This window comes from Tursiops truncatus, chromosome 14 (genome assembly GCF_011762595.2).
Source record: "Tursiops truncatus isolate mTurTru1 chromosome 14, mTurTru1.mat.Y, whole genome shotgun sequence".
In the NCBI taxonomy this organism is placed as follows: Eukaryota; Metazoa; Chordata; class Mammalia; order Artiodactyla; family Delphinidae; genus Tursiops; species Tursiops truncatus.
The window spans coordinates 11,656,344-11,667,502 of NC_047047.1; the positions used below are offsets into that span (position 1 = coordinate 11,656,344).

The window sequence follows — 11,159 nt, forward strand, 5'->3', positions numbered from 1 at the left end:
GTAGTAAAGAAAGGGAAGGTGAAGATATAATCTCTCCATGGCTCCTCATTAGTAAGTAAAAAAGGAGTTAAAAAAATGAAACCCCATTCAGTGAGCGAAACCAGCTATGGTCTCTGCTCTCCTGGAAGCTGACAGCAAAAGTGCTCATCAATAATCCCCTATATGAGTAGATATGTACAAACTGAGATAAAAGTGTTGTGAGGACATTGAACAGAGGAGCTAGTCTGAGATCGGGAGTGGGTAGTTCAATGGGAAGGGAAGAGGGAACGTTCCAGGCAGAGAAAAAGTCATGGGGGTCAAATGATGACATGAAAGCAGGGCATTGAGGCTGGAGCCCAGAGTTGAGGGGAGTTGAGAAGGTGGTGAGATGAGGGGGGGAAGGGAGGCAAGAGCCAGCCGGGCAGCGCCTTGTGTCGACCCCACTAAGGTCTTTACGCATTTAATCTTGGGTAAACTTTGGGCAAGTGCTCTGAGAACTCGGAGAGCATAGAGATGGCTGTGGCTTGGAGCAGATGGAGAAATTCAAGTTGACAGGGTGAGGAAGGGACAGTTTCCTGGTCAGCCAGCAAATCCCCATTTAGCTGTGATCCCCTGTCTTCCCCTAAGCTTGTTTGTTCCCTGATGTATGTGCTTTTATTGTTTCTAAATTCTCTTTCTTTCTTCTCTTGAGATGGTGGTAAATAGAGCTGTGCCCCCTCTTTGCCTTCTCCATTGGCTCTGTGTCCTTTTTTCTCTCTTTCACAGACACACTTTAAAAATCATAGTTCACTGTTGGGTTGGGTAGCCGCATGGCTGCGCCCATCTCGGGCCACGGGGCCTAGAACCTGCTGCAGTTCCTGCGGCTGGTGGGACAGCTCAAGAGAGTCCCATGTACTGGCTGGGCATACAGAAATGTCCAGAAGCCAGAGAGCATATCAGGTCACATGTATAGGATGGCAATTATGGATCTGGTGACCAAAGATGAACATCTTAACAAAGACCGATGTGTACGCCTAGCCCTGGTTCATGATTTGACAGAATGCATCGCTGGGGACATAGCACCAGCAGATAACATCCCCAAAGAGGAAAAACATAGGCGAGAAGAGGAAGCTATGAAGCAGCTAACCCAGCTACTCCCAGAGGATCTCAGAAAAGAGCTCTATGAACTTTGGAAAGAATATGAGACCCAATCTAGTGCAGAAGTTAAATCTGTGAAGCAGCTGGACCAATGTGAAATGATTCTTCAGGCATCTGAATATGAAGACCTTGAGAACAAACCTGGGAGACTGCAGGACTTCTACAAGTCCACAGCAGGAAAATTCAGTCACCCTGAGATAGCCCAGATGGTTTCTGAACTCGAGGCAGAAAGAAACGCTCACATAGCTGCCGCCGCCAGCGAGCCACACTCGTGAGATGCACTCCTGTAACAAACATTTTATTTTTCTGTTTCATGGTATTGTGTTTTGCCACTGTTGGTCTGTTGATTCCCCAGATGTGAGTCTGTTTATTTTCAATTGCCTGGACTCCAGCAAGAAACATGATACAATTTGGACAGTAAAAGAAGCTACAGAACAGGGTGTGGTCCTGAAAATACCATGGATGAAGACTTGGAGGGTGGGGAACTTTTTATGAACTGAATAAATAAATTTTTAAAACCTTAAAAAAAAATCCTAGTTCATCAGAAAGCTTCCTGTGTGGCACAGTCATGTCTATGCTTCTCTCTCATTTTCTTCTTGCTGGCTAATTGTGACTGTCTAATTAGACTGTCTAATTCATGTCTAATTAGAAGTGCATTCTTAAAAGATTTTCTTTTCTTTTCCTTATGGGAATCATAGTTATCTCTGGCCTGAACTTGTTTCTCAATTAAAAAAAAAAACACTTGTATTACTCTTTTGGGTTCTAAAACATGTTGATTAAATATTGCTAGGGAAATACAAAAAATACAAAAAAAAAGAGAGAAGAAGAAAATAAAATCCCCAAACAATTGAATAATTATTCAAAAAAAGTATTCACTATTATCATTTTGGTCTATTTCCTTTCAGTCTTTTTTTCCTCAAGGCATGTATACATTTGTTTCGATACAGATGAGATGCTCCAGCATTTCAATATTTGCTCTCTTGAAATCTAAGGAACATATATTTGGTAGACCATGCTCATCGAACATCCATCTACTCATTGGTGGGATTACTTGGTAAATGTCTATCGTCATGCCCTGATCTCCCTTGCAGTTAGATCAGGGACACATGGTTTGTCTGGCCAATGCACTGTGAGCAGGAAGTCAGACGTGACATGTTACACCTCTAGGCTGATGCAATCGAGGGTCAGTGTGTGCTTCTGTCGTTGCCAACTTCCCCTGACGCAGCAACTTCAGAGGTGGTGTGTTCCCGAGGGTGTGGCTGTGGGGTGTGGCTGTAAACGTATGAGACTAGAACAACCTGCATTCGTGTTTAAGTTACTGAGATTTCAGGGTCTATGTGTTACTCTGGTACAGCCTAACCTATTCTGACTACTGCCGGGGATGACTGTCCTTCCTTTATCACAAACCCCAAAGTGACACGCATTTTTTTCCTCAAAATTCCTCTTTCACATAATCGATGTCTTCTTGGACAGAAGTGTGTCTAGATTAGCATTCTTCTTGTCACATTCTTTACCCTCTGGGAGATGAATTTTCCACTAAGGTCATGTTGGCCAAGTTTCAATTCCAGATATAAAGATCAATTAACTGTGAAAACAAAATAGCCAATCATAAAGTTGAAGTAACAGCCCAGAATCAAAGCACATAATAATTACATTCAAGCTCTAACGTTTATATGGTACTTTACAATTTTTCAAAGCATTTTTTATAAACAAAATACGGGCATCTAATATGATGCGAGACTGACTTATGCATGCAGATGGTCAATTGCAAAGGTCCCATGCCCAGTGCATGATTCTCTCCTCCCTCCCTTTGTTATGAACTCCTGGCTGCTGGAGAAGATGGGCCCCTGATTAGAGCAAATGTGGCCCAGGCAGGGTGTGGAGTGGCAGGTGTGGCAGACAGTGTGGTGGGAGAGGCAATAGAGTTGGATCTGACTCTGACCCTGACCCTAACCAGTTGCGTGACCTTTGGCAATTCCCACACATTCTCTGGACCTTCCTTATCTATAAAGGGAGGAAGTTGTACTGAATGACTACTAGGCTTCTAGCCCTGGCTGTCCATTCCATATTTCATGACTACCCTGAACATGACCATGTTCTGCCTCATGGCAGCTCTGTGCTCTTGAAATGTTATGTTTGGTTACATAGAGCCCACACTGAACTCATTCCTCACTATCTTTTTAAAACTTTTTTTAAAAAATAAATTTATTTATTTATTTTTGGCTGCGTTGGGTGTTTGTTGCTGCGTGCAGGTTTTCTCTAGTTGCAGCGAGTAGGGGCTACTCTTCATTGCGGTGTGTGGGCTTCTCATTGCAGTGGCTTCTCTTGTTGCGGAGCACGGGCTCTAGGTGCGTGGGCTTCAGTAGTGGCAGCGCTCGGGCTCTGTAGTTGCGGCACACAGGCCCCTAGAGCATGTGGGCTTCAGTAGTTGTGGCTCACGGGCTCTAGAGCTCAGGCTCAGTAGTTGTGGCCCATGGGCTTAGTTGCTCTGAGGCAGGTGGGATCTTCCCGGACCAGGGATTGAACCCATGTCCTCTGCATTGGTAGGCAGATTCTTTTTTATTTTTTTTTTGATATTGGGGGTAGGAGTTTATTAACTAATTTATTTATTTTTGCTGTGTTGCATCTTCATTTCTGTGCTTTCTCTAGCTGGGGCAAGCGGGGGCCACTCTTCATCAAGGTGCATGGGCCTCTCACTGTCGCGGCCTCTCTTGTTGCGGAGCACAGGCTCCAGATGCGCGTGCTCAGTAGTTGTGGCTCACGGGCCTAGTTGCTCCGCAGCATGTGGGATCCTCCCAGACCAGGGCTTGAACATGTGTCCCCTGCATTAGCAGGCAGATTCTCAACCACTACGCCACCAGGGAAGTCCCCTCACTATCCTTTGTAGAATCTTTCTCAGTCACACATACATTTGAGTCACAAAGACATACCTGCTTTTTCATTACTTCAATGGCAAATTTGATTTACCACTCTGAGTGCATATAGAAAAAAGTTCCTTTTCTAGTACAGAAATATATAACAGTTGCTGATAAATTAGAAGGAAATGACAATTTTACTCCATCTGTTAAGTGATGATGACTCAGGCTTGTTTTCTAGAAAGCTTGATATACATGGAGGACCATCTGAGCCCTCGATGACCCTCCAGAAAAGGAAGTTTAGGTTTCTGAGCCTGAAAGGCTGGACAAGTGTTGGAGTATTTTGGTAAAAAAAGGAATATCCAAGGAAAAAATATGATCTTAATTTCCCCTTTTCTGGACTCTTCCATCCAGGAGGTCTTCCATCCAGTGCTGTCCACAAGTAGGCCGTTATATTCCCTGCAGGGTTGCTCAAAGCACTGTGGCTTCCCTGGAGGAGAATCCTAAGAGAGCCTGGACTCAGGAGCAGGACTTGGAGGCAGAGGGGAAAAGGTGATCCTATAGAGCCTACTTCCGTGAAGCCCTCCTGGAGCCCTCTTGACAACCTTCTTCATGGTTCCATCATGTGTAAGGCATTGTACTGGAAGCCATGGGAAAGAGGTGTCAAAGAAAGCCACTGGCCCTTAACAGGCTTGGAACTTGTGGGCAAGACCCGTGTAGAAGACAATAGCATGAGCAGAATAAAAGAAGTGCTGTAGTAGAGACAGAAACAGACGGAAGGGAAGGGAGTGACTGAAGCTAACACCAAGAATTAAGGAAGCTTCCCGAAGGCTGCATTTTAGCCGTGTCTTGAAGAATTAGATTTAGATAGTGGAGAATGGATAGTCCAGGCTGAGGAAATAGGCGGGGTGAAAGCATAAGGAGTAACATTTCATGTCTGTCTCTCCTACCGTGTGGCCCTGGGCAATTTCCTTAACTTTTAGAACTTTGGTTACCTCATTTGTAAAACTGGGCTAGTAATTCTTCCTTCGCAGGATTTTAGAAAGATTAAATGAGGTTGTGTTTGTAAGAGTGTTCAGTTTAGTGTCAGTTTCCTTTCCCTTCTTTCCAAATGTCCAATGCTCTCCCATCTCTCCACATTTGCTCAGGCTGCCCCTTCTTTGGGATCTATCCGCCTTCCTCCATCCATGGAATTTTAGACCTTTTTCTTACTAGTCCCAGTCTCTCCGTGATGCAGAATGGAAAGCATAGATTTGCTGCAGGGAATGTCAAATATGGCTAGCCAAAAATCAGGTTACAGTCAAAGGGATTTAAAGTGGAATGCAAGCTTGTCTATAGTGAGCATAGTAGACTGGAATACTTTTTAAAGTTATCAGTTCTTTCATTCATGCATAGAAGATGGAGATCTTTGGTCCAGGAATGTGTTTGGAGCTGAGGAATGAGGCATGATGAAAAGAAACACTGTTCTGAATCTCACGGAGCATCTCTGCTAGCAGGGAAGCCAAAGCTTGCACAGATGATCACGGTTGGGGGTGGTTATTAAGAAAAGGGTTGTATGGAGATACCAATATATGCAGTGGGAGGGGAGAACCTAATCTATTCTGAAAAGTCACGGAAAGTCTCTCTGAGAAAGCAACCTAATGGATAGGAAGGGGAGGGTTTAGCCAGATGAAGGTGCAGGTAGACGTATGGAAAGAGATTCATGTCTCGGGCAATGAGAACAGCATGCGTGGAGACCCCGAATCTAGAAGGACTGTTGTGTATTAGAGAAACTGGAAAAGAGCCAGTTTGGCAGAAGCCAAAAGAATGAGGGGCAAAGTGGCACGAGTTCAGGGTGAAGGGGTAGACAGGGCCAGGTCACTGACAACCTTGTAAACATACTAAGGACATTGGATTTATTCTGAAGGCATTTTGAGATATTTTTAAGCAGGTAAAGTCAGGTTTGTGTTTTTAAAAGATCAGGTTTGTGTTTTTAAAGGGGAGAAAGCAAATGAGGGGAGAAGCCTGTTGAATCCTCCCAGTGAGAGATGAGGATGGCTCGGACTTGGGTGGTGGCAGTGGAGGTGGAGAGAAAATGATGTACTGGAGTTATTAGAAGGCAGCATCTACACGACTTGGTTATTGGTTAGACGTGGGGTGTGAAGAAGATAGACGGCCCTAAGAAAACTGCCCACTTGGATGGCTGATGTATTTGAGTTATCCATATTCTGGAAGGAGCAGCGAGGAATACCAAGGTACCACATTCTGAGAGAAATGGTGGCAGACTTGGACAAGAGGCTGTGGGGTGGGAGGAGCTTATGAGGCGGGAGTTGCAGGCATACGTTTAGAGCTCAGAAGAGACAGTGGACTGGAGCTGGTGTTGTGGAATCCTTAGCAGTGGAAGGCTTGAGAGCGGGTGAGAGGGCCCGGTAGGCAAACCGACTGGTTAGAGGGCAGGTGCCCAGGAAGGGGCAGGTAAAGGCAACTGGGAAGCCAGGGAAGTAGGGGAAGCATGGAGAGTGTGGGGTCCTGGGAGGCAAGGGAGCTGCCGGCTCTGGTCCATCCACGTGAGGATACAGGTCCCAGTGCAGCCAAAACCATTGCCAGCTCACCTTTGGTGTTACCGCTCCTTCCAGCTTGTTCTGACCTATTTCAGCCCTTTCATTTCAGTCACCCAGTGCCCTATTCTGATCCCAGCTCTTTCTTGGCTTGGAGGGAAGTGGTCTGATAAAATCGTCGACGCAAAATTTCCGGGACCGAATATGGTGCAACTTGCAGACATTTATGTCTCTTAAAAGAAGAGCTTGGAAAAGGCAAGGCCTTACGTTGGGACTGAGAACTGTGCTTTTGTGAGGGCTACTGACCCACTGAGAAAAGTAAATACATGGGCATTAAGGTGCAGTGTAATTTAAAATTTTAGAAATTAACAGTGGGCACTGTCATACTTTATTCAATACTTGAATAAAGATCCCTAAATCCAGTTGAGACTGGAGGTAAAAGAGGAGAGAAATAACGAAATATTTACGAGATAGACAGAGAGCTCGTGTCAGAGGAAGGAGAAAAGATTGAGGAGGTGGGTGGGATTCCCAAATTGCAGCGGACATCGCTGAGTATTGATATTGTTGCCAAATCTGGCTCCCTGTGCACTGATGCCAAATAAAAACACTGAGACAGAGAATTGGAAGATAAGAAATAGAGAGGCTTTTTATTTTCTTTGCCAGGCAAAGGGAAGACACAGTATGCTAATGCCTCAATAACTGTGCCACCCTCCTTTGGGAATCGGAGAAGATTTTATAGGTGGGGCTTGTAGTCTGGGGTATATGATAAGGATCAATTTGGTGAAGGTCTTGCATTTCTTTTCTTCTGCAAATTTATGGCCAAAGCTGGCATCCTTGAAGTTATCTGGTCTGGTGTTATTGGCCCGTGACCTTCTTTCTGAAATGAAGAATGCTACAAGGGAATGCACGGGGAGAAGAAATGCCAGGTGCAAAGGGTAATTTGTATGGAGTCAGAAGGTAATCAGCTTTGTGAAGGATAAGTCTAGCTACAAATGTTTGTTAGTAGTAACAGCTAAAGAATAACCAAGATTGCTTAACTCTTTCAGGCCTATTTATGTTGTTTCCCCAGCCTGTTCATTTTTTCCTTGTTTATCAGAAAAATCTCATTTCTGGTTTTGCTGCAACAATATGATATCTGGACTGTCGTTTATGAGCAAGGAGGAAGCCCTGGAGCGTTTGGAGCAGAGCGATGCTGTGATGGAGAACATTTTGACAGTGATTAGAACAGGAAATGAGTGAGGCAGGGAGACGAAAGGTGAAAGGTGAGCAAGGCGTGGGCTGAGAGAAGCCGTGATGGGACCAGATGAAGGGGCGGATCTGAGAGGCCCGAGTGGGGAAGGAGGAAATGACGTGCTGGGTCCTGGGTGTGTGAGAGAGAAGAAAGAGGACTCTAGGGTGACATCAAGATCTTGAGTCTGGACAATAGAAATGGAGAAGTCTTGAGGAGGAAATGGTTTGGGAAGGAAGATGATGATTTAAGCTTTAGACAGTTTGAGTAACAGCTTAGGGTAGGTTGAACCAATAGCGTTTCCCAGGTTTCCCCATTTTAGTTAGTTCTGCTTTGTCTGTAGCCCCGGGAATTTCTATACAATGGAACCAGTGGCCTTTCCTTGCAGAATTTGGAAAGAAGGAATTCATAGAACCAAAATAAAAAGAGAGGAAGTGACATATTATTTGTCTCATAGGTTTGAGGGAGGAGACAGGATGTTCTGACTTTCAGTCTAGCATTACCTGAAGTGTAGCCCAAACGGCAGTGGATTACATGTCAAAGCCAAACTTCCGGTATTTGCAAGCAGAGGGGGAAAGCATGGATTAATTAATAAATGGTGCCTTGGGAACTGATAATGCATTGGAAAATAAAAAATGAAAAGGTTGCATTTTTTTCCTCATGCCAAATTCAATTCCAAATAAATGAAAGACTTAAAACATTAAAAAAAAGAAATCATAAAATTATGAGAAGAAAATAAAGGCAAATACTTATATAATCTGGGGAATACATTTCCATAGGATAAATTTTCCTCTGGCTAAATTTCTGAAAGTGGAATTCAGTGTCCAGAAGTTTATGGACTCTATCACCAGATTGCCCTCCAGAAAGGTTGTGTCCATATACACTGCCACTAGCATTGTATGAAAGTGCCCATTTTCCCACACTTTCACCAATGCTATTTTCACTTTAAAAATTTCATTAATTTTCTGTTAATGATTTTTACCTTTTCGATTTTTTACTGTTAGCTTTTAAAACCTCTTAATAAAATAGTAAACTCATTGACACGGATGAAGCAAATATGTTTTTTTCCTTTTGCCCTGTATTTCAGTTACTGAGCAGTATTTATGATTCTGTTTTATAAAAACAAAAAGACTGGCTGGATATATACCAGTATGTCAACAACAGGAATATTTTGCATTTTGAATCACAGATGTTTTAAATTTTCTTCTTTGTGCTTTTATTTATTTGAAAAATTTCTGCAACAAACCTATATTACTTTTGTTATAATAAGAAAAACATTTAAAAAATGTTTAAAAGATTTAAAATATTAAAAAGAAGTCTTCCCAGCTAGCTTATGAAAATTTTTCAAAGAGATCTTCCTCTGGCCTTCAGTTCTTGGGACTTTTCTGGGCTCTTTGAAGAGGGTAGGTACGCCTCTTTTTGTTGGACACCTTGGTGGATTTTGGGGTAGTAGACCCCTGTATAAAAGTCCTTCCAGTCTGTTGCTCTCCAGCTGAGCTGGCCTCATGCTCAGCATTACTTAATATTCTGGGAAGTCTTCCTACTCAGCCTTTACCACTGTAATTGAGCCAGACCCTAGAACTCATTACTTCATTGCCATCTACTTGTGTTGACTTTTTTTTAATATATACATTTATTTATTTATTTATTTATTTATGGCTGCATTGGGTCTTCGTTGCTGCGTGTGGTCTTTCTCTAGTTGCAGGGAGCGGGGGCTACTCTTCATTGCGGTGGGCGGGCTTCTTATTGCAGTGGCTTCTCTTGTTGTGGAGCACAGGCTCTAGGCGCGTGGGCTTCAGTAGTTGTGGCACACGGGCTCAGTAGTTGTGGCTCGCAGGCTTTAGAGTGCAGGCTCAGTAGTTGTGGCACACGGGCTTAGTTGCTCCGTGGTATGTGGGATCTTCCCGGACTAAGCATCGAACCTGTGTCCCCTGCATTTGCAGGCAGATTCTTAACCACTGAGCCACCAGGGAAGTCCCTACTTGTGTTGTCTTAATGCAATCTCTATTAATGTCTAATTTGGCATGTCCTGTCTCAACTCTTCAGTTTCATTAAACAAAGACCTTAGAAAACTCCAAGTATGTGACCATACCTTCTACTTCTTAGAATTTTGGAACTGTTTTCCTAGTCCGACTCTTCCTCAGGGTGGCAGTAAGTACCTTCAGCTGCATTTCCTGCAGAGATGAGAGTGATTCAAGAAATGGGGTACCTGTAGCTTTGTGAAGGAGCCCACTCTGCAGCTGGACAGCTCTGCTATTAGAATGCTCTCCCTTTTGGTGAACCAAAGACTGTAAGCAACTCTGTGAGTCCCTTCTTTTGATCCAACGTATATCGACAAAGATGCACGGAAGTTATGACACCACAGCAGAGATCTTGAGGAAGGTGATGACATCGATCATGTGCCCCCGAATCTTCTCTAACTGCTTTTCACAGAGCTTGTCTCTCAGACCCCTCATTGAGTTGGTTGTTCTCCTCAGTGAAGACTCAGCTTGTCCATGGCCCTCCTGAAATATGGTTGACCCCTGAATCCTCGAGATGTGAAGGACAGTGTGGGCTGACCCTTCTGCTTCTCTTGCTCTGCTCTCTCCAGTAGAGAAGAGGTGAAACACATTCTTCTTCTTTTCTTTTTTAATTAAAATTTTTTTTAATTAAAATTTTTTATTTTTATTGAAGTATAGTTGATTTACAATGTTGTGTTAGTTTCAGGTGTACAGCAAAGTGGTTCAGTTATATATACATATATATATATATATATATATATATATTCTTTTTCAGTCTTTTCCCTTATAGGTTATTATAAAATATTGAGTATGATTCCCTCTGCTGTACAGCAGGTCCTTGTTGTTTACCTATTTTATATATAGTAGTGTATATATGTTAATCCCAAATGCCTGATTTATCCCTCCTTCCCCCTTTCGCCTTTGCTAACCATAAGTTTGTTTTCTATGTCAGTGGTTCTATTTCTGTTTTGTATATAAGTTCATTTGTAACACATTCTTCTTCTTTTAAATCCTCAGCAACTTTGTTTCTAGGCCTGATTAAACCATTTGTGTTAAGGATCGGGTTGAGGATGACTGAGGGGATTATTATGAAACTGCAACTCTATTCAGTTTGGGGGACAGAGTGCACATACACAGGGTTCCTGAGTGATGAATGCATCTGTAGGGAACTAGTTGCTTCATTTCTCATTGCAGAAGAAGAACCTGGGCTTTGGAGTCTGACAGATTGGTGTTTTCTAGCATCTGAAATGGGGTAGCTCTCCTTGTAAGGTAGTTGTGGAAATCAAACAAAAGGTGAATTTCCAGGTAAAAAATAAAGACTCAAAAATATTCAAGTTCTCTTCTTTTGCATCTGATGTAGTCCTTAAAATATTTGGAAATTTGCATCCCTCATAAAAATGAAATTTCTATTATATAGAAAAGA

General features: G+C 43.0%; 1 pseudogene; it reads left to right on the forward strand.

Moving 5' to 3' along the window:
- The first annotated feature begins 788 nt into the window (after window positions 1–788).
- LOC101318515 (5'-deoxynucleotidase HDDC2 pseudogene) lies at window positions 789–1,525 on the forward strand (annotated as a pseudogene).
- Window positions 1,526–11,159: the final 9,634 nt, after the last annotated feature.